General features: G+C 41.4%; 1 protein-coding gene across 9 annotated transcripts in view; it reads left to right on the top strand.

Moving 5' to 3' along the window:
* Positions 1–24,665, top strand: part of LOC122402021 (forkhead box protein P1) — a 353,183-nt gene that overhangs the window by 35,706 nt on the left and 292,812 nt on the right. The window contains exon 1 of one of the 9 annotated variants that reach the window (XM_043404519.1): positions 7,712–8,655. The exons of 7 other annotated variants lie outside the window; for them this stretch is intronic. The gene's annotated coding sequence lies outside the window, so the exon portion shown is untranslated. Of the gene's footprint in view, positions 1–7,711; positions 8,660–24,665 lie in introns of those variants that run through there. One more of the 9 variants, XM_043404520.1, reaches the window with a different exon arrangement.

Here is a 24,665-nt window from a genome sequence, read left to right as displayed (position 1 = left end):
CGTTATTACTTACAAGGGGAGGTCATACCCTGTCAACCTGGGATTTCAACCAAATTTGGCAGAGTTGTTGGGGCTGATGTCCAAACGCAATCTGTAAAATACTAGACGTTTATGGGCAGCCATTTTGTTCAAAAATGGCCTTAAAGTTTAAAATTTCGAAGTTGTCGGATCGACGTTTTTTTTTTTAAATTGTAGGTCTCGAAGAGGGGAACACAAAAGTCCAATACATTTTTGCCGTAACATCAATAGTTTAAACAAAAATTTGAGTTTTTGTGACGGGATAAATGCATATGTACCGTATAGTTGAACCGTATTTTCAGCAGTCATGGTAGCCGTGGAGTTAGCGTCGAGGAATTCGGGTTGGAAGATTGGGGTTCGTGTCCCCGGAACTAGAACATTTTGTTTTTTTTCTTTTCTTCGCTTATTTTTGAATTTTTATTTATTTTTAATTTTAATTTTGAATATCATGGAAAAAGATGGCTACATATCTATAAATATCATGGTACAGAACAAGCATTTATAACATGCGCTTGGTGTATGAAACCATTATGTTTTTCCTGTTTTTATGATAAAAATCATACAATGCATTGCGAAACCCGTACGAAATAAATATCTAATTTTTGTATTTATTTATACGTGAGATGTAAATATATATGAGAATATGTTTGTAAGTATGTGTGAAAATAAACATTTATAACCATAATAGTATTTTATTTATTTGTAACAGCCATCTTTTTCCATGATATTCAAAATTAAAATTAAAAATAAATAAAAATTCAAAAATAAGCGAAGAAAAGAAAAAAAACAAAATGTTCTAGTTCCGGGGACACGAACCCCAATCTTCCAACCCGAATTCCTCGACGCTAACTCCACGGCTACCATGACTGCTGAAAATACGCTCCAACTATACGGTACATATGCATTTATCCCGTCACAAAAACTCAAATTTTTGTTTAAACTATTGATGTTACGGCAAAAATGTATTGGACTTTTGTGTTCCCCTCTTCGAGACCTACAATTTAAAAAAAAAAACGTCGATCCGACAACTTCGAAATTTTAAACTTTAAGGCCATTTTTGAACAAAATGGCTGCCCATAAACGTCTAGTATTTTACAGATTGCGTTTGGACATCAGCCCCAACAACTCTGCCAAATTTGGTTGAAATCCCAGGTTGACAGGGTATGACCTCCCCTTGTTAGATAATACTACAAAGGACCAATATTATATTCGAACAGACCTAAAACTACCGTCTATATTCCTATAAATACACATTGCTGTTGACCGTATCAGCTCGAACGCATGTATATTTTTTTTCTCGCAATTATTCACGGACAACAACGTCGATACCAGACCAAGTACGACACTGCTATTGTTTACGAGCCAATCTAATCCACCAACATCAACACAGCGCGATCGGTTACGTCTTTAAATTAAATTTTCTCGAAATACAACCCGCGTGGGAAAAATTTATTTATTTATCCGTACACTCTGGTAAACGATCGCACGAAAAATACCGGGCGAAAGACGATCGATTGATCCAGCGTGGTAAAAATTCCCGTCGTGGACGATTAAATCGGGAAGCGGCGTGGTCGCGTTCCATCGAGGGATGATCTTTTGCTTTTTCGTGTTTTTTTGCTCCTGTGGCGAGTGGGAGGATGTACATTTTTCTCCGCGTAGAGCACGAAGTGACGGAAAAAGGGGATTCCCCTGCACCAGATGCAATTAACTCGCTATTAGCGAAGCAGACGTTGAACAGGCCCGTCGTTACGAAAGTATAGCTTGCTGTACGTGATTAAAACGGGAATTCGTTATGGGCACACCGGCCCGTACCGTCGATAAGATTAATTGATAAATGGCTAAATCGATCGGCTCCGTTGTAGTTTCAACTCGGTCGTGGCTGGTCGGGTGGGGGAGGGAAAGATAAATATCTGACGGTGGCGTGGTAATGATAATCGAGTTAACTCGAGTACACGTAACCCGGCGATGATCCGTGGGAAATTATCATTACAGCCGTGATATCTCTTATTGGTTTCGCGTATTCGTTCGGTTCTCACGGCGCGCTCGATAACCGGGCGTAAATTGTGGCCTTATCGATTCGACGGATGACAACTGAAAAGAAAGATCCGCACTACAGATTTCGCCTGGCAATTTGTCATCGTGCACGAATGTTTTTAACGACGTGTTGCAATCGTTCCGCGAAGTAAAACACGCATCGATACGGGAACAAATAAATAAACTGGGCGGCTCAAGATCGTTGTGCAGTTTCTTGCTACATACGATGCATACCCGTCAACCGTACGCGTGTGTGCGTGGGAGAGAGAAAGAGCGATAGAGGAACAGAGAAAAACCGTGTCGCCGGGTGGGGGGAACAAAACGCGAACGGCTCGAGTCTGCGTAGTCTCATCGCGGGCCACATGTTTGAATAGCCATATTGCTAAGCGTGACGTTTCCACTTAGAGAATTACGCGTTGTAGATACATTGGCCACGTTTCACAGAAAGGAGCAGCTTTGTGTCCGCCTCGAATCCGTATTCCCGCGGTCAGGTTGTCCCGTTTCGTCGTCGCGGCCGTCGAGGAGTTACATTTCGTTGGTACGCGCAACAGCCTTCGATAAACACAAATGGGCAAACGTTATCGGCGGTCGTAAAGCGAGTCGAAAAAATTGAGCAATAAACGCGGCAAACGTCGATACTCATCGACAGGGAATGATATTGCAGTTATGGGCGAAGGTGATGTAAGAAAAGAATGGAGAGAAGGCTCTTTGTGGTATTGTCACATTAGTCCACGACGAACGAGAGACTGAGTGTTCGTGGGCGGTGGTCGTGGAAACAATGTTCAAACGCGGATTTTACTCCGAAATCCATTCCCATTTGGCATTCGTTTATGATATACATTATTGCTTGATGCATCGAACACTTTATTTAAAATTTAATTTGATTTGACTCAATTTTGGAGTTACCTTCGGTCTGAATAAATGAAAAGTATGTAAAATATAGGAGCACAACGTTAAAAGTAAAGTCAAATCTATGATATATGTTATGAGAATGCATGAAATTAAAATTACTGGTAACTATGATTCGACAGAGCAAATTATCAAGTGGGGAAGTATTTATTTATTTTAGTATTTATTAAAAAATTATATTGATAGGTACATGACATTAAGTGATACAAAAATACCAGATAAATATAATAACCTGAACAAATTTTTTTCCGGTTCCTTTGTTAACGCCAAATTAATGTCGAACCGCTTTCTCAATTCGTACGACAGCTTGCGCAGAATTATTCCAGAGTGTTATATCTCGAGTACAAAATAATTTACATTATATCGTAGCATGAAGCTCTTTATAATAGTCGAAAAATGCATAAAGTATTTTGCCTAACCACGCAACCCCTTATCGTGCAGAGTCTAACAACCCCAAATAAGAAACACGATCCACCAAACTGTCTCGTATGCAGTTCTCACTTCACAGAGCGTGCTAGAATTTTGGGATGACATTAACGGCGGCATGATTCAAAATGTTGTAAACGTGAGGAACTCTGGTTCCACCTGTTGTCGAGATATCAACCAAAATCGAGGCGATAAGGCCGTCTGATTAATACATAACCGGTTGGTGGTGTTTTATTTATCTAACAGCATTCTACGATGTTCGATATAAAACAGAGTGTCTTAAGTTACATATAAGAATACTACCTTGTCTAGAACATAATTATAATGTAAGCTCTCGCTTTTTTTAGAATTTTTTTGTCATTGACACATCAATTGTTACATATTCTAATTGAAATAAGTAACGAAGGATTTTCAAGGATTTTCCTTCGATCAGCTTATATTTAATTTTTGAATTGAAGAAAATTCTCATGATACGTCAATTTGTAAATTAAAATTAGAAGTTATATCCAACGGATAATGCGATTTCACATAGAAATGGTTTTACACGAATACCAGGAAACGAATGTCATATCAGCTATAAACGTCGGTGAAATTAAGTGGGATCGATAGAAAGAAAATCAAATTAAACACAATGCGCGGTTATACAGTGACACACCAATTTAATAAGCACATGTCGCGTAATTTCAATTTACCGAGCGATATCCGAACGAATTTACATGCGTTTTTCGCGTAGATAGAACGTACTCATATAACTGAATGTCTTCCGCTGGGTTTAGAAACAATAAATAACGTATGTGAGCGCGATAGTGCTATACACCGTTTCTTCGACACTCGTGGTGACCAGTTCGCGAGCGACTTTTATATTCACCGATCGTGTACACGTGCGCACGTGACTGCCCGATAACAGCAATCGCGAGAACCACATATTTAACGCATATACAGACACTTTCTTTATCTATGGAACACACTTCGGAGATAGATTCAGCATTCAATCTTCCCATGGCGAACCTGGACAATTTCTGACACGAGACTCGAAGTGTAATTGGCAAATCTGATTTAAAACGTGCTCCGAAATGCAAAATTCAAAGGTGTATCAGGAATAATCCTGATTCTGTGTCCAAGAATAACAAATAATATAGTTTTATAAATCTATGACCTTTCTGGATATAGTTTTATAAATCTAGATCTAATTGAAAAGCTCAAGATGGGTCATTTGGAACACTCAATAGACAGACAGACATAAATTCGAGTTAAAGTCAAAGGTAGAAAATTTGGTTAATGAAATTTGATGTTGACTAAAGTTTATTGCTGGCGAATTAGGCTCTCATGGTTAGAAGCGGGTAGACTCGATGGATTTCAACACGAATCCAAGTTCATTAACCCAGACTTAACGCACTCAAATCTAAACTAGACTCGTTAATCCAATTAGTCTTCGTGGAACAAGACTGGACAGACGACTTCCGACGTCAAACTCCAAAGTTAGGTTCAACCCGGCTCAGACCTAACACGCCTAACGCATCTGATCCAGATCTAACAATAAGGTAAACCTAATTCAAACCTGATTAATTAATCTCCCAATGACGGAAGCAAATAGACGGTTACAGGCATCGAGGTCGAAAGCGTATGTTTCGTAACTCAAACTCGATCCACGCCTAACTCAAATCTGGATCGAACCTAATGGAGGTTGAATTGCAACAAATCGCGTGGAACAGATTTCCCAAAAAGCTTTGTGAAAATTGATTCGATCGATTTACTAATATTCTGAGCACAAATGTAATTAATTGCTAAGAAAAATATTTTAATTGCGTGTACAACTTAGGCTTCACTAATCACTGTTGTAAGTTTCGCCTCCGTCAGTACTTTCTTTTGAGGGAATAGAGTTTATTTCTCCTCCTTCGCTAGTCATTCCTTAATGCCGATTAAAAGATACCCTTGCTTCTTTGAGGAGTAGCATGACCTCCGAGAAAAAGCTATTTTTCATACTGCGCGAAGGTAGGCATGAACTTGTGATAGGATCTTGCGAAATAAGGAGCATGCGAAGAAGGTCTTCGTTTAAAACTGTTCTTTGATTATTTCCTGGAAGTTCAAGGAAAACATTTCTCCGACTGTAGCTCTCCGAGGTGTTTAAAATAAGCAGCCAAACGAAAAAACATTTAATTACTTTACATCGTTTTTAGATATATCGTAATCGTTTTGTGCAAATACAAATTGGTAATTACAAGCTCTCCCGAGCAGAAGAAAGGCAACGAACCATAACTTCACACTTCGCGAAGTTAAAATATAAGGCAACCCTCTGTTGAAAACATACGGCGAAAGTACGTGGGATATGAACAAAGAATTTATGCAAGGCTACCTATTGACAACGTAATCTTTTGCAATATCTTTAATATAAATTGATTCTTGTCGTCATTTTGCATATAAAAGTGTTAAAGAATGGTCGTTAGAAATAATTGGCCATAATTCATATTTTATGATAGGATAGTGCTTTATCCTAACAGGTAATCAAACGTACCATCATGAACGTTTAAACATTTTATTACTAGCTTCCTTGTATTTTCCGTTACATTCTTATAGCTATATAGTAGTTGTGCTAGCACAATTAGATTTAATTTCGACCTGTGTGTCGCCAATTGAAACAATAGGCTACAAATACACATTGTGTAAAAAAACACCTGAAAGAAAGAATTGACTGGATTAGATATAAAAGTATTCTATCCATTTTTATTTCACGGATACACTGAACACAACTTTTTTGTTATTGTAGAATCTCGTCTCACAGCCATCAGTATTACGTAAAATATGAAATTTAAGAACTATCAGAAGTTTAATTTTTAACCTGTCACTCGTTTCGAATGCAGAAACTTGCCCCATATTTTACAAAAGTGCACCTTTCAAAAAGTTTGGATGCCACTGTTTTATACCGAGTCTCAAGAAGGTTAAGAACCACTGGCGTACACGAGGATTCAAATATTTAGTTTCATCATCGACCATTATCGGGTTTATTTTAAGAATCTCATAATTACACACTTTGGCCCACGTTTCGGGGATTTTGTTCCGCGGAACGTGGCATGGTCGAGAATTTTAGCGACATTTTTGTCTAAATAATATTCTCCCTATGTTGTCTTTGTTCAATAGATTCTTCTTAATTCTTTTTTTTAAATTAATTGCCTTAAAGATTTTCTTTGACAAATTATTGACTTGCATTAAACGTAAATGTCTTATAGCCATGTTGGGAAGAATATATAATTTAAAATAACTGAGCATAGTCATGGTTCAAAGGAATTTTCAAAAGTAGGCGGTCTAAATTATTTATTTTAAGACAGTATTCCCACTTGGGGACGTCGATGTTTAAAGTAGAAAATCATTATATAATTATAAAGCAAGGATTTCTAAACTTTTCTCATGTAACACAGTATAACCTTCATGCAATGATGTTCTTCAAATTTTTCACATATTTTAAATAGATGTTTTTTTATCGTGTGAACCAAAATTATATGAATATCTGGAATGAAATTGTAGAGCGAAAAATGTATCGAAAGTGTGAAACTGTTTGGGACTCGTAGGATATTTCTTATTAATTGCAAGAAATTTCGACAATATTCTTTATTTCATTGACATGTTCTCGATATTTGTTTATAATTATAATTCAATGATATATCTATTATTTTACAACACTTCTTCAATTGTAAGCGAACTGTGCCGATCACCGATGATACATTATGAAAAGAAACTTTCAATCGATGATTTTATAGACTTTACATGAAAACAAATGTTTAAAAACCATAACGCAAACACTGTAAACAGCATGGGTATCCCGAACGAAAGAAATTTTAAATCGCATGTAATTCCGATTACGATTTCTATAAAATTATTTTCAAATCCTGGAGATCGGTGTCTAGAAAAACAGACCAGACACCGAAAGCGTTCGTATCCGGAGCATCGGTGGAGCGCGGTCGATCGAGCGTCAGGAACGATCAAAGTCGAATCGAAATCGAAGAGTTCGCGTTGATGGCGGTCGTGTTGCGAACGCTCGAACCGAGCCGGTCAGTGTAAACTCGGCTTCGTTCGGAGCAGCCGAGCGAGCACGTCACGGCGGCCCACGAGGCTCATGGCAGAAAAGGAGAAACCGAGCGATTGGTGACGTGGTGGCGAGGGGGAAGGTGGCGGGGGCGAGCGTGGCGGGAAGACGGCGGTGGCGGTGGTGGCGGGTGGTGGGTGGCGGATCGCTGGCGGTGCGGTGGCGCGGGACCGGAGGGGGGATACGAAACGCGTAAACAGAGAGTCAACATGTAAACAGGCCACTCGCGAGACAAACAACGTGGGGGCCGCGGGCTGTTCACCGAACGAGGCAGCCAGGCTCTCGCCTGTTCGTTCGCACACGTTCTCTGCTGGCATTCGTGTGTGCTTCGTTTCCGTCCGTCGGTCCGTCTGTTCTCTCCGCGTTCCGTGTCGGATTCATCGGATCTCGTGCCGGCGTCGACGGTACCGGCGGTTCCGTGCACCGAAACACCCGGACGCATCGATCGTCGTTCGCGTTCATGCGAGACGATTAACCGATCGCGTCGGATCGATATTCGAAATCGTTCCACCGGCGTTCCGCGCGACGCGCGTTCAAGGTCCGGCGCAGCAGGATTTCGACGACCCCGCGGGCAAGCGCGCGCGCGCGCACGCCACCGCTTTGTGACACGTGTGATTTTTCTACCTGAAACCGTGACGGGGAACAGGAGAATGTGACCCAACGTGTGACAGGCAAACGAAAAACGAGGTTTATTATCGATGTTGCCGAATAACCTGCTCCGAGTCGGTGCGAGCATACGCGAGTCCTTCGCGCGACCTCGGCTCGGTTAAGTGTCGCGTTTTAGTGGAAAATGCGAACGATCGGTGCCACGTTACGGTTTGTTTACCAGCGTCGCGTTACCGTGTAATCGTCGTTCGCAGTTCAGTGAGGATAAGTGCCCGTCGGTGTTTTCGGAGTGACACCTACCATACCCGGGGTACGCTTAACCGCTGCGTTTTCCCTCGATACGCAAGTTAAACTTGCTTGGAGCGCGACCGTGTTGCCGGGAAATCGATTAGTGTGCCTCGCACGTGAAAATCGGCCACCGACTGACTGAGAGAACATTCCTCCGCGGATCGTCAACAGGTGTACGCCTTAATGATACACCGATGAGACCGTTGGAAATTGCTGTTAACATCCGTGTACACTGAAGAGGAGGTACTCTGCGGTCTCGCGTGAATCATTAGTTTCTAACCGAGCTCCGGTACCACGTGAGTAAGCAATCGTTATCGTGCGTTTTATTGAGATTTATGCGACGCGTTGCCGTGTGCTGGATGCGTCTAATTGTTCGACGAGATCGACCGTGTGTGCACGCTCGCTTTAGGAGAATAACTGTTCATCCTGTTCGGGCCAAAGAAATGCTATGCGGAAATTGCCACCTTAATGGATTTTTAATGGGTTTAAGCATCAGACATAGGTTGCATCGAACGCGGGATCCAGTCGGTTTCTTCGTTCCGTCTGCTCGACGTTATTCAATAGCTACTCGTTCGCATTCCGTTCCGTTGTCGCGTTAAGTTTGGAACGCGGGTGCACGTGGGACGCGTGCGCAACCACGTGCACGTTGCACGACATCGAACGATAAATATCGATCGATCTTCGGCAACCGACGCTCACTGTCCGATTCGAAGTTATCGTAACGTTTCAATCGTACAGTTTCGTTGTTTAATCCATCCTAGTCTCGTTTGTGCCTGTGTGTATGTGTGTGTTTTTTTCAACTTTGATTGCCGCGTACGAAGCAATTAGCGGATCATGCTTGCGGATAAATTCGAAGAAAAAACACACGCTCTCCAACTTCAGTTTTGAGAAAACGATAACGGAAGTCGCGGAACAGTTCGATGCCTCGTCGAGGAACGAAGTTGCTCGAGCAAGTGATACTCCAATTATGCATTTTGAGCAGCGAGCAAACAGTATCCGATTTTATCTCGCCGGTTTAATGTTGCTCGAGGACATCGATGAAAATACTTAATTGGTTCCGTTCGTCGATTCGATCTTGTTGATCGAATCTGAACGATTTAACGGCTCGCGGCGGACAATTAATCGACCGAAATTCAGGCCGTAGTGTTCGAGCACAGAATGCTGGAACGACCTCGATCCGCGTGTCGTGAAAACCGTCGAAATCTGCCGTTTCGTATACCACGCCGGGGACAATAAAAAATAATTAAAATATGTAATCACGTGTTTCTAAATATACGCGCATCGACCAGTGTGCGTCTTCGATAAGAATGCGAACGGGGCACCAAGATAATTACTCAACCAACCGGAAGTTCAGTTTCTCGAAGCCAGTTTCCATTACATGTTTCGAGTTTTAATCGTTTTGCGAAGATAAGCGACGGGAGTCTTACTTCGCGAAGTTCTATCGTGGTCGTTCGATGCGCGTTTCTACGCGTGTTCCTTGGCTTGTTTGTTTCCCATACTTTGGTCGTCTTAAAACGCCAGATATTATTCCGATCATGCTCGTGGAAAATTTCTTTTCCCGTGCACACGACGAGCCGCTCTTGGCCACTCCGTTCTCTCGCGTTTCTGCGTATTCGAGGCTGATTACGCTTTTCTACTCGGACTTGCAGCGTCTTCCGTCGGTCGGCCGGGTCTTTAGACCTCCGTGTGGAATAAGAAACATTAAAAAGTGTTTGAGGGCAAAAGCGAGTAAACAGTTGGTTATTTATAGCCGAGCTGTGCGCCGGGTTGCAAGGTGGAGCGAATAACGGGGAAAACCGTCAAGTTTCGTCGAGTCCGCGTGGTCGTTACTGTGGGAACCTTCATTATCAGTATTAATGACTGTAGCTCACTTTTTTTTCAATAGACGATTAAAAACAATTTTTAGACGTTATTTTCGTTATAGTTTAATCGATTGCACTTTCGAGTGGCCAGCTTAACTCGGATTAGCAGAGTTATGGTTTCTTGGGCGATGGAACGAGTAATTTTCGAGAAAATAATTATCATGCAAAATAGCATCAGAATTTTGTAAAAACTTGAAACGAGACGCCAGTTGAACTCGAGGATGTCGTAACATTTTATAGAAATATGACTCCAAACTCTTCTTCAAATATTTCAGCTAAGGTTTCATTTAAAATTATTAATTTAACTAATTAAATTTGTAAATGCAATTCAAATGTTATATTTTTAACTAATATCTTTAAATTAAATTATACATTTAATTTCGAATTAAAAATTTGATTACCTAAAATAATAAAATTTGCGTAGCTTTTTCAATTACCGAGTTAAAGAAAAACTTGCTTTCGAAATGTTATTTCAGTTTGAACGACAAAATGGTGCGCCCTACAGAAATTAATTCCGCACGATTTCATGGTAAATTGAGACGATTAGAATTACTTTTAACCGTTATAGAGGAATCTTTGAATAGGAGGAAACACGTTGCACAAGGCCATATTATGTTCGGATAACAGAGCGTTTGAATAGTAGAGTGTTTCGATGAGGAGAAGGGAGGGGGACGTTGGCTATAGAAGGTTCTACTGTACTTCACTGCACCGAACTTCTTAAATAGCTGTTTACGTTGAACGCCGCTTGAACGTTGCCGTGATAATTAATATCGGTCGCAAGCTAGTTTCTATTCCAGTTTCTGTCGCAATCGTTTCCATCCTCGAGCTGATTTTTTCTCTTCTTTCAACGGGGGACTCGGACACTCGAGACGTTAAAAAATTATTCAGTGAAATGCTCGTTTCTATCGCGTTTGCGGTCGCAACGTATAAATAGCGTCTCTGAGAAAGGACGAACAATCGTATCGAGAAAGAGACGCGCCGACGCGTTTGATTGCTTTATAATAGCCGAACAACGATAACGAGAAAATGGGGGGAAAAAGAAGAGCGTTTTCTAAGAGGAAAAATATTGGTGTTGTTGCTAAGGCCGCTTAATGAGTTTACGTCCAACGACAGGAGTTTACGACACCGTCGATGTATCACTTTTGCTCGCCACTGTTTGCGAAATAAACGGCACCGTGTTGCGCGTTATTTCTGTTCCCGACAATTTCGGTGCAAGGTGTCGCGCGAAAAGAAAAGGAAGAGGAAAGAAAACGCGAGGGGAGGCGGAGGGGATGGACGTGGAAGACACAAAAGCAATTGCAACAGTAACGGCGTAAACAGCGTCGAGCAAACAACTGATACAGGCGAAATAAAGCGTCGTTCGTTTTAAAGATTTCATTGAATCGGCCACGATAATGGACACCGACGCGCACACAAACGGCTAACGACTCATACCGCCACGGTTCTCGTATTATCAAAAGAAACTATTGTCGGCTGTTGTTAACAATGCGTTGTTATTAAACCGTGTGTCTCCGTGACAGCAAAGACACTGTGCTCGACGATACGAGCCAGGCAGAAAATCGCAGAGGCGGACTTTTGTTCTCTCGCCGGGGCAAGGTTTTTCGCACCTTGCTTCAATCCACCCGACCTTGGAACCAAATCCTCCGACACGCGACGCCATATCGCTCCAACATTTCGATTCTCGACGATGACCCGATCGTTCTACTTACAAAAAATTTTTGTTACCCGGATACTTCCAAACAATTCTGAGAAAATTGTAGGAAACATTCATCTTACCAAAATGTTTATTTTCGAAATTACTTAACCTGTAAGACTTACTGCTCCTGAATAAATGGCTAGTAAACACTAATTAATTTTTGAGTTTGCAATATCTTACGTTAGGTATAATTACTAATTAGAAAACGAGTTTTCGCCCCTTCTACGTTCGTAATAGATTCATCTTAAAAAATAACAAGAGTAAAATATGATACATTCCATTCGACACTAAACATGCAGTTTTATTAATCCAGCAAATCTGTTTTCTAGTAGTTACGACCAATTACATGGAACCACTCAGTCTAGGTTGACGGAAAAGCTATCCGACAAACAAATCATCTGATATAAAAGAAACGAGGAAATTTTATAATCTACATTGCAATTAACTTTTCGCGTAATGGTCGAAAGAACATGAAAGTATAGTCTAAAAGATTGAACTTTCAATTAGTACAAATAAATCTCCCGTCAGCTCGGCGGCTCCAACATGTTCGATCATAACTATCCCAGGAACTATAATTTCGTAATAAAATTTAGTAAGCTCTAGGCTCGATATACGCTATTAGGTACTGGATGAATGTTTCGTGAAATTACACGCGCCCATGTTCGAAACAGAAATTCCGAAAACCTGATTTTTCAGCCGGTCAGTTGTAACCATTTGATCATTACGCTCGTTAAAGTTTATCGGTTGATTTTGCTGGCGGTGTAAAAAAAACCGGGGGATCGTTTGAATTTCTTGCTCCTCCAGTTCGGGAGGATGTAAACAATTCTATGAGTTGAAAACGATACATCTCGTTCGCGTATGGTCATTATCGCTTTTCTATAAATAAAATCGTGTTCCTCGATAAAGCCGGCTAGTGCGCGAGGCGGAGTCGTTTAAAACGCGAGATTTACAGAGTTCTGTTATATAAATAACCACAATCACGGTCTGTGACGTCGACCCGCGCGTAGTTTCGCGCGCGCATTTGATCGTTTCCTTTCTCTTTTGTTTTCAATGAAGACTAATCGGTCGTTCCTGCGCCGCACCGACACTTCGAAATAAATGCGGCCGTTCGAAAAACGGAGAACGGGGGAACAAATGAATTTTTCGACCTTTTAATTTGCGAGTTCGAAGACACATTTTCCGCCCGAGTTCCAAGTTTTGCCACGCTCCTTCGTTGCTGTAAGTTTCGTCCCCCCCCCCGTTCATCCTTTTATCAAGAATTACGAAGATTGTCAAAAACGTGACCTGTTCTGCTAATGGAAAGGAAACGTTTCTCAACGTAGCTCTGTGAAATCAAATTTACAATCCATAAATAAGATAATCGATGAAATATATGCAGTACAGTTCTGGGGAAAAAGTCTCTGTAAAATTGTTTATAATCAAATAGTCGATTCTGATTTTATCGATGGCATGTCAAATGATTGTTGATGTCTTGCATATTTGGTCCTCGTAATTACGTATACCCATTTGTAGCAGAAAGTTTAATAAAAAATTAATTTTCTTTCAATTCTGTTTAATGTATACGTTGCATAACCTAGACACTTCTAATTGTGTAAGTTTCAATTTATTATATATATATCTGCTATTTTAACAAGTTTTTGTTGAAACTGTTGAGACATCGAAATAAAGGTTGGAAGAAAGAAAAGCCAATACAGTTAACGTTCCTTGAATTGCTACCATTTTATCTTATTAATCACTTTTCTAAATTGATGACTAGGCGTAAACGTAATGGACATTATAAAACAAGATGTATATTTCGAACAGTTGAACCGTGATCCGTACGATATTAGAGAAGTTATTTAGTTCCAGAGAAAGTTCGATGCAGGTATGGAGATGTTGCCTGCTCACCTTTACGGCTTTTTTACGTCTTCGATACATTGTCTTGCCGCGTGTAATCGAGCACGTCAGATTGTATGACTCGTAAGACGGTAAGAAATGCATTACTGACTTAGTAGTTGACCCATTGGTCATGAATCGCATCTTGTCTAGCCGCGGAATTGACGACGGGACGATGTGCTTTGAAAGCAGACGAAGAAAGTAAAATAAAAGAAAACCATCTGTATCGTGACTCGACTGCTCAAGTAAATTTCTAAGAATACACGAAGCCAGAAATTAACTCGAATAATCAGAATTGTCCAAAATTAACGTGTAGCGATTGATCAGTTCATCGAAGGCACGTTCAATGAACGTTCTCAATGAAAACATTCGCTGAAATAAGTCCCAGAGAAAATGAGATTTGCTATTTTCTCCGCGCGCGCTCCCTTATTGAATTCCTTGAGAAAATGATGAAATTTAATATATCACCTACATACTTGTTTCACTACGTACATTCGCGTATTGCGATTGTTTCGAAACGATGACGTAGCAAGGATTGCAAATACCATGGTTGCTGTAAAGTAGCCTGTTCCGTAAATTGGAAAGACGTTTACGCGCGTATAAAATTTTATCTAAATGTGCTCAACTATTTTCGAGTTACGGTGGAACAAATATTCAGAAAATTTATTTCTTTCCAGAAAATTCTGGATAAAACAATATCGCAAACACGCGTATTTTTCCCCGTAGACAACTGGTACTTATTTTACAATTTATTAATTTTTTTTCGTTACATTTCACAACCAACCAGTGCTCCATAATTTCTTTTTTTCCAATACCTATTCTTTCGTTGCATATTACCACACGCAGCCTTGGCTATTAATGTCCGACTATTATCCTTCTCCTGTTTCTCAAGATACCGTGGCAGCAAGCCTATTTTTTTCTTTTTGTGTTATCGTACGTATCAAGTAAATACTTTAGTGTTCCATAGTTTCTCCCGTATAGGTTACATTTCCTTCTATTCACTTCGACCCGATATCCATTCTTTTCGTTCCGTGCCCGCGCATCCAGCCTGGGCTGTTCGTTTCCGACCATTATCCTTCTCCAGTTTCTCTAAGAAGCTTCGAAAGTAAGCCACCATCGAACGTATCCGCGGCAGCCATTATATTTCGATCTTTCTATCTTATTATATCGCGCGCGCCGTACCGGTAATTATTTACAACAGATTTTCCGCGATCTTACGCGGCCGAGGAACGCGTAAACCCGCGTTCGCTCCGTTACTCTCTTGAACATTCGCCCATTACCGAGATTAGAGTAGCAGCATTACTCATTCCCCGACCTAATTGCACGCGGCACGCCGGAGAAGAAAGTCGCCGGCAGCGGTACAGTTTCAGCATTGTTTATTCCGGCTTAAAACGAAACATTTAGTATCGCGTCTGTTTGTGAGTCACAAACGTCGACGTGTTATCTCGAGCATTCTGGAAACTGGTACGCTCCGAATTGATGGACGAAGAGGGAGGCTGGGAGGGGATAGAAAAAAAAGGAAAAAAATACGATGAAGACGCGAAGGTTTCGTTCAAAGCGGTAGCACTCGGCTCGGTTTAAATATCAAAGCAGAAAAGTGGACTCGAAACGGTGTACGAGCCCCGGCGGTTGTTTAGAACGACCGTTGGCAGAATTAACGGGCGAGGCTGGCGTTTCGCCTTCCACGGTGTACACGGCGTGCACGCGACAAAAAGAAAGGGAAAGTGAAGTGAGACGATTCGACATTGTAACTTGGAAATGTGGTCGTTTTGCGTGCGTAGCCGCGAGCGCGCGCGTTCGTTTTCACATAGGAGTGTGGGTGCATTTAAATGCAGCCGGGCACGGGCGGCCACGCGACACGTACGACATGTACACGTACACGTTGGATTTCATTCCTGCCATCCGGTTAAAGCAGAACAAAATAAAAGGTGAAACAAAGCGGAGAGTACGTTTTCCGAGGGAGTTTCATAATACCTTCTTGAATAGAGCCACCGGGATAGCCTTACACTCGCGGTTTTATAATGCCGTTTGTGCGTGCGCGCACAAACAAAGAGTTTACCTTGCAGCTTTGATGAAAAACGCGGTGACACGTGCTGAGTCCTCGAAAAATCGACGCTGGTTCGCTCGCTTGCTTTGCCCGCGCGTGTTACATTTTTCCGAACCGCGAACACGTAACGGCAACACAAAACGCGACGAACTGCCGATCGTGGGTGTCAATTACACGGAACAATAATAACCGATCGATTGATAACGTGCAACGTCAGAGATCGTTAACTCTTAACGTCGAATCAATCGACACTTCGTGTACACACGTTTCTACCGTGATCGGTCTTTTAAAAATCATAGTAATATAGAATACTGTGTATTTTATTCTTTGTCATCGCAGTTAGTACGAATTAAACGAATTCTCCAGGTGGAACTGAAGATTCAGTTCAATTTAAAAACAAACAAATATAAATATAAATCATACGACCGGGTGGTTGATTAATCGTATTAAACAAGACTATATATTTTTCTCGGAAAACGGACAATAAAGAAACAAGTGAATATTGAGAAATTCATTGCACACATTCTATAAGAGATGGTGCTGAAATAACAATGTAAGAAATTCTAAACGACATTTTAAGAACGATCATTTGATCAGTCATGGTATTTAAGGGAAAGGTCATCGATGCTCTAGCTTAGTTTGGAGAAATTTGAAAAACAATTTGAATTGAATCTAACATGTCCTTCAATACCACATGATATGTAAATAAACAACATTCCATGATGTCGTACACATTGTATCCACCATGTTCTCATAGTCCTCGACAGAACCGCGAGAGTTCCTTTCTTCGAAAATTCATTGAATCTTTTGCAATACCAAACACGAAAGAACAAACACTTATATTTGATGTACTTACGACGAATATCGTCAGAGATAGCTGGCCTTTACTTTCCGTTTCTTCGAACATAAATAACAATTTTCGAGAAACTGGAAACCAGAAACGAGTACGCTTCAAGAGAGTAGCCACCGAAGAAAATGCAATTAACATATGTGTTAATAGCGATCGAGCTAAATCTTTGTGTTAGTGCAAGACAGGTACAACATGACCGTATCGATGAACGAAGCGTTTCGCGATTGCTTCATTCGCATAAATTTCATCCCTTTCGTTTATTTCTTTACCAAGGATACAGCGACGATTGCACGCAAATGGAGATTGTGCAAAATTCGAACGGACAAAACAGTCGTTAGCAGAGTTCTGTTTACGGATGGAGTCGCATTTACAAAAAGTGGAGAAATTAATTGAACGAAATATGCACTACTGATAAGTGTCCTCGATGACCAAGGCATGTCGACTAACAAACGCGTTGTTCTGTTGATGTTTAGCTTGAAATCGCGCATAATCGAATAATCGGGACCTTATTTTATCGGGGAAGTTTCAAAATTTCAAAACTATGCACAATTTTTCCAAGGCATCTTTTTACAATTATTTAATACGATTATTCACTCATAATTAAAATCTGAATAGGAAGTAATTGTTAATTCGATTTCTATTTGTGAGTGAAACTGAAGCAACAAGTCTACCAACAATTGTGGAATAAACGAAAATTGAATCTGAAATGCAATAATATCCAGGTGAAACCATTTTGAAGCACGTGTCGTCATTCAGAATAGCCGATTCAAATACTTAAACTGAAACTTCGTAAAAATGCAAATGCCTGCACTGTTGTCTCTTGAAACAATATATTTCTTTTTTGTTACTGTTCTTTGGCGATGTTGAGCGACCTTGAGCCGTAGATAATTGCGTTCGACGTACAAGTCTCTATTAGAAGGTAAATAAAAAGATTTATCGTTCCATCCAGGTGACCTTTCTCAACCTTATTAAAATATAAAATTTAAGTCGATCGGTTAATATTAATCGTAAAATATTCAATAAATCCTATTGATTGTACGAACAAACAGGAAATTAAATAGAAGAATACATGAATACGAAAGCAGTGCCTTTGAAACCGGTTGCATAACACGCTGCGGATTCGGATCGTGAGTTTATGACAAATATCGTGTAAAGAACGCAGAACAATACATCGAGATTTTACTCGCCTTTTTCGTTATCGCGTTAATAAATATTTAAATGCAATTAAAAATGTAAATAGTTTTTTCGAAATAGGTTTCGTATTCGACTTCGACGTTCTCGGTCTAATTGTAAAACCATTTTGTGAAAAGAAAATCGCTCCACATAGCTCTTCGAAGTAATCGAAACATTTAAATCTGGAGAAAATTCTGTAAATCAGTTTAGATTAAAAAACCTGTAAATGGATTCTTCGATGACCGAAATGGAAAAATAAAAAATAAAACGGAGCGATTTGCTGTGATATTTTCAATTATGGGATCGCTTTTATGAGAGTTATACTGCGACTCGAAATGAGTAATAATTCCTTATTGATTAGCGGTGACTCATTTTCCTGTCGACGCGTGTTATTTTTACGCATTCTGATATGCAACGAGTGAAAGAAAAAAACAAACAAACATTTTCAATCTGGTTCTAAAACCTCTCGTATTTACATTCAGTTATATACAATATTCAAACAAGTGTGCTCGAGGTTTTGACAATCCAGTTGTACGATTCTTTGCATAATTTCCATCGTCATCAGCGTGTCGTAGATCCCTCGTGACTATTACTAACCAAACAACGAGCAGTTCGGGTTTGCTCCAAGGTAGATAAAACACCGACTGAAATTTACAAGCTGATAATGGGAGCGTACGGGTGATGCAAAACATTATCGCGCGCGTTCGAACGGCCACGATCGCTATACCGTCATTAAAATCATTCGGGCGGATGCGACAGAACGCGAGGCACGCGTCCAGGAATGCGATTTTCAATGCGCAAGAACGCCGTACGCGCGGTTCCGTTTAATTTTTCCACGCCGCCTGTTTATTAAGCAAAGCACTCTTGGGCAATTTTACAACCGACGCCCGTACCCGCCGTCGTTAGTTTTCGTTTATTGATTGACCAGGGTATTCCCAGGCGGATCACCAACACGGATGCTCGGCATCATCATACTTTAGATATCAACCGTTGATCTATTACATCGGCTAGATTAGTTTTCACGATGCGGATTGCGAAATAAAAAGTTTCAAAGCCCGCGGGAGTCCGTTGTAAATGAGATCATTTGTATTCCTTGTTACACGCGGTTTTCGATTCCTGTAACGCCGTTATTCATCGCCCCTGGTACCGCGTCTCTGTCTAAAATTCGCGAGAATGAATGTTGACCGGCGCATGAAACTATTTCAAAAAAAAAAGGTAATATTCGCTGGAACGAGACACCGAGATCGCGGCTCAGGAAGTACACCGGGTCCCCGTAATTGAACGTTGCTGTTCGAAGCGGTTCGTCTCATTGTCAAGGCCAAGTGCGCGCACGATGAAATTTCTCGCGGTTATGATGCATAGGGAAAGTCGGTTTTCGTGTACCGTGGCGTGTAACGGCGGCAAAATATTCGCGGTGTCATTTGTATCCCGATTATTTGTGCAGCGAGCGTGTAATCGATTTGTCATAATGACGTGCACTTAAATTATCTACACGGATAGTAGTTATTTAAGTGTAAATGGATTTATGGTTGTACAACGTGTCGGTTACGATATACAAGCCGGGTCCGGGCAGCCGTACGGTCGTAAATCAAAAAGGCTAGAAGTTTGTTACAGAGGGAAACGACCTTTTGACTAATGAGCGCGATTAATTCGTATTAAAAGCGAGCGTTTAAATTCGCCGTCGAAGACAATGCGTAATATTGCGCAACGCGCGGTTATCTTATCGCGCGGCGGGGCGGTCTCTTAATCGGCACGGTGACGTAAAGTGTTTGAAAATTGGAGCGAGCTCCCGGGGATTTCGGTGGAAATTGTACGTGTGTCGCGTGCGGTGCCGCACGCGACGCAGATAGCGTCGTTTCTGGTATCAAGGTCGCTCGCACAGCGACGCCCAGGGGTCTTAGAACAATGCAGAATGCGGTTTAAATTCGGTTTTCTCGGCCTCCGGAACCGGCTCGACGTGTTTTCTTCTGCCCGGCGACTCCGAGGGATCCTTCATACTAAACACCCGCGACGCCTCGTGCTCCGCGCGACAAAGAACCTCTTTAATACGAAATCCTCGACGCGTCGTCGACGCGGAATGCGTCCGCGCAAGAAGTTAAACGCGGTCAGGTACGACTTTGGATTTTTTCGCCGGCGACGAAGGACAGCGACGATCGATCCGAAAACGGCTCAAAGTGCATTCGCCCGCAGAGATACACGCGCGAACGTCTCGTCGACTCCGTACGAGCATACAGGGTGTTCGACCACCCCTGAGAAAAATTTTAATGGGAGATTCTAGAGGCAAAAATAAGACGAAAATCACGAAATAAATTAAAAAATTTCAAATCCTGAAAAAATAATTTTTGATTGCGTCAATTACAATCATTTTTTATGAATACACATACCCCTAAAATTTTACCCACTTTCGAGAAAAAAATTCGGGTAGGTGCTGAAATTTTTCGGCGAAAAGAAATTTTCAAATCGTTCTAAAAAAATTATTTTCGATTGCAGGGATCGATTACAATTATTTTTGGTCATTACAGAAACCTCCGGAATCCTACGCATTTTCGAGAAAAAAATTTGGGTAGGTGCTGAAATTTTTCGGCGAAAAGAAATTTTCAAATCGTTCTAAAAAAATTATTTTCGATTGCAGGGATCGATTACAATTATTTTTGGTCATTACAGAAACCTCCGGAATCCTACGCATTTTCGAGAAAAAAATTTGGGTAGGTGCTGAAATTTTTCGGCGAAAAGAAATTTTCAAATCGTTCTAAAAAAATTATTTTCGGTTGCAGGGATTAATTACAATGATTTTTAGTCATTACACAAACCTTCAGAATCCTACGCATTTTCGAGAAAAAAATTCGGATTGGTGCTAAAATTTTTCGGCGAAAAGATATTTGCAAATCGTTTTGGAAAAATTATTTTCAGTTATAAGGAATGATTGCAATCATTTTTGGTGAATAGACATAACCTCGAAATCCTATCCACTTTCGAGAAAAAAATTCAGTAAGTGGACAAATTTTTCGTCGAAATTAAAAAATTTCAAATCATTGTAAAAAAATTATTGTCGGTTAGAGGGGTCAATTTTAGTCATTTTTGGTAAATAGACATACTCTCGAAATCCTGCGCATTTTCGAGAAAAAAATTCAGTACGAGCGGAACTTTTTAACGAAGCCTCCATCAACAAATCGGTATTCTTGATTTTCGTCTTATTTTGGCCCCTAGAGTCTCCCATTAAAATTTTTCCCAAGGGTGGTCAAACTCTTCCGTGCTCCCTTAGAACGCCACGGATTTCGTTTAAATGTAATTCCGTACGCGTGTAGTTTTATTTGCGAGACTCCCGGCGGCGACGGAGGCGAATTCTCGGTGACGATCGAGGCTGCTCTTCGCGGTAATTGATTAATTGAACGGGCTTCAGTCGTTTGCAGATTTAACCGAGTCATGCAATTACCTGAAAGGAGGATTTCCTGTTTAGGCCGCGGGATTAAGTGGGTGTTCGTAGATACGGTCTATTCGCGTTTAGCGTCGTGTCGAATTATGCACGGCCGCCGTGGATCTATACGCGCCGTGGATCGCCGCGCTCGCGACAGTTTTCAAGATCGCGCGTGGATTTCCGCGCGAGACGCATACGCCGACGCGGTCGGAATATCGCGGCCGCAATTTAAACTCGTCGTACGCAATATTGGAAACGATCGTCGATGGGAAATAATTCCCGGTCAACGGTGTGCTTGATATTATTTACGCACGAACGTCAAATAACTTCATTATTGATCCGATATTCTTTTTTCCACCCGGCGGTATCGAACGAGGCGCACGTAGCGAAAATTAATTTTAAACGGAACGATAATAATTTACGTATACGCGATCGTGATCTGCGTCAGAATGTCGTCACGCATCTGTCAGCGCGAATTCCTTCCTCCACCACTCGCGAGCTTATTCTTTGACCTTTGATCGTTTTCTACGCACTCGAGCGACAATCTTTTTTCACGAATCCTATTTGCAAGCAAGATTTGCAAATAGGTGGTGTAAATTATTACCCGATAGGTCAGTTGCCCAGCCAACAAAGTAGATACTGGTTAAACGGTGGTAGGTGTTCCCGGGGATCGAGTAATATATAATATGCGACCAATCTAACCCGGCACGCCGTATTGTAAGATTACGTAAATCACGTTAAGGAGTACCTTGCCTGGAAGGAATTCCATATATTATTCCGAGTCCTAATACGGCCGTACGTGCGTGCATCCCTGATGGTTCTAGCTCCTTCAGATGACACGATATCAACCCTGCCTCTTGCCGCCTTCCTTGGGACGCTTATTTCCGGTTTACGTCTATCCTATACAGCCTAAGATTCAACGAGGGGGACTTGGTTTGCAATCGAAACACGAGCTTGAAATATTTTCTGAAACGATAACTCTTACTTGGATCGTTAATATTTTTAATATACCCAAGAGCTAGGCGAAGGATGTTAAAAAACTGTAGATGCAGTGTTCTAAACAAATTTTAGCAATTTTTAAATATAGTCATTTCAATTTATTATCAGAATTAAATGTTACGGTAAGATTAGAAATACATTTTCTCTTGACAGAAATTATTTTTAACCCCTTGCCATACAATGACGAGTCTGACTCGTTACAAGTTCTTGATAACGTGTTTCACAATCATGAGGCTACTTACTCGTCATCGAGCCTTATCTATTAAAATCAACATATTTTTACATTCACGCGGTATTTGTAAAACAAATCTATTCCTTCTCGTGGCCACTTCTTCAAAATTAAATAGTACACGTTTGAAAAATTATTTGAAATTAAATCGTACCTCAAGGTGTTAACATATGTATACATATAAGTGTGGGTCAACTGTGGATCAACAAGTTACAAAATATTTCGTTTCTAATATATTTGCAAGCCTGTAGGTGTCAATACAAATACAGAAACCGATAAAATGATTAAAATGCTAATAGAAATATAATCTGACGTTGAATGTCAGGGTCTGCTGGAACAATTTTTCTCAGAGTAGAATACTGTGCATTAACAAGGATCCTTAACATAGTTTCATAAGTATACACAACATACTTCCACATACGTTATACACCATGCAATTATCAGCAAATCCTCAAAGATCAATTCGTCCAAATTTTTAGACCAATAGGTTATCGAAGGACCTCTTAGGACCTGGAAAAGCGCATGAGAACCGCTGAACAGGTCTCCCAAGCGTGAACCTCCAGGAAAGGGTTAAAGGAAGGGCGTGTAACTCTCTGTTATCTCGCCGTGCTTCCGTCGGGGGTAGAACCGTGGGGGTGGTTTCTCAGCGGGGCGAGAGGGACGGTAACGGCGAAGGGACTCTGCCGAGGGCCAGTACTCCGAAGTTAAAAGAGGTCCGCAACATTTTCATGATTTTCCCAGGCTAATTGTTATGCATGGCGCACATCCCGGCCGTTTAGCCTTTAAACTCCACGACCCCCCTCTTTCTTCTTCGCGTTCTCCTTTCCGTGCTCCGGGTGTCTCTCTCGCCCACGACCCTCCCACCTCGAGACGAGCGTTTTCTTTCTGTCTTATAAAACGCCGTCGAGCAGCCCCCTTTCGCAGTTTTCCGACTACGTCACCGAACCTCACGTTCTCCTCGCGCGACTCTCCTCTACCTTTTTCTCTTTTTTTTTTTATTTCTTCTCGCAGCACCGTGATAAGGACGCGCACGTGCTTCCGCACCCTCGCGAGGGGCGGCTTCTGGGAGAAACCGATACCGGCTGGGTCACGGGCCAACTGTCTGCAAGAGTTTTAGTGGCAATCGAGATTCCCAAAACTTCCCTCTAACTGGAAACAGAAGATCTTATTGAAAATTAAGTTACGACGATTATATTCGCGGTAATTAAACTCGATGCGCTGTTCGCCGCGCGAACGATCGTCGGTTTAAAATTCATCCTGTTTCGACCGGGGGAGAACCGAAAGGGGGGGAGGTGGGGATCTGTCTTCGGGAATCGTAAGCAATTTCGAAATTTTAACGCCCGCGGTAATTTCGTTCCCCTTTATTATTTCACGGGCGTCTCGCGTTTGCGCTCGTTATTTATGGACATTGGCTGAAAGCATGCTGGAATAACGACCGACGGCAGAAGTTGTAAGAAGACTGGACATCGGTCGTAAGCGGTTGTTTGCTTATAAAGTACACGCGGCAACGTCAACCGTGGAACTCCGTGTGCCATCGACGCGAACTCGCATGTAGGGCTTCGCGATCTTTTCTTCGTCGAGCGCACACTGGGGCATCACGCGACGTTTCTGCCGCAGTCGATACACTTTCCAGAGAGCAAAGACACACGGAAAATAACAAAAGGGTTGTCCGTGCCCGAGAAAAAAACAATTTTCAAACGACAGATCGATTTAAAAATCGTATTAAATGTGAAAATTACGGGTGGCTTCTTCTATCGTTTTTTAAATAATTTTCAACGACGTTTGGTAGGTATCGTGGTTAGACTAACAGAGGCAACGGAAAATCGTGTATAATCACTGTGCGCGATTTGAATCAATTCTATAGCCGGAGCAGCGTTCTTGATTTATTATTTTTAGTACAGACGTCAGCATTGTAGTTTCCCTGCAGGGTATAAAACACAGCGCTAGCCGCTCATTTCCTTTGTACGGATGTGTGTGGCGAATGCTAAGTTTAGCGTGTACCAGCTAGCTTGCCTTCAATAGTAAATGACACTCGGATGCGGTAGTTTACCGTGGTGTAACGATGACGATTTGTGACGTTGGCGCGATACTTACGGGAACAATGAGACTGATGTACGATCTGTTATCTTTACGAAGAAGTACATTGCACTACTGTGTTCG

Source organism: Colletes gigas, unplaced genomic scaffold, assembly GCF_013123115.1.
Source record: "Colletes gigas isolate AHSC1104 unplaced genomic scaffold, ASM1312311v1 Colletes_gigas_Sc00031, whole genome shotgun sequence".
Taxonomy (NCBI): Eukaryota; Metazoa; Arthropoda; class Insecta; order Hymenoptera; family Colletidae; genus Colletes; species Colletes gigas.
The sequence above is the reverse complement of the archived record's forward strand: the minus strand, read 5'-3'. Positions and strand labels throughout refer to the sequence as shown.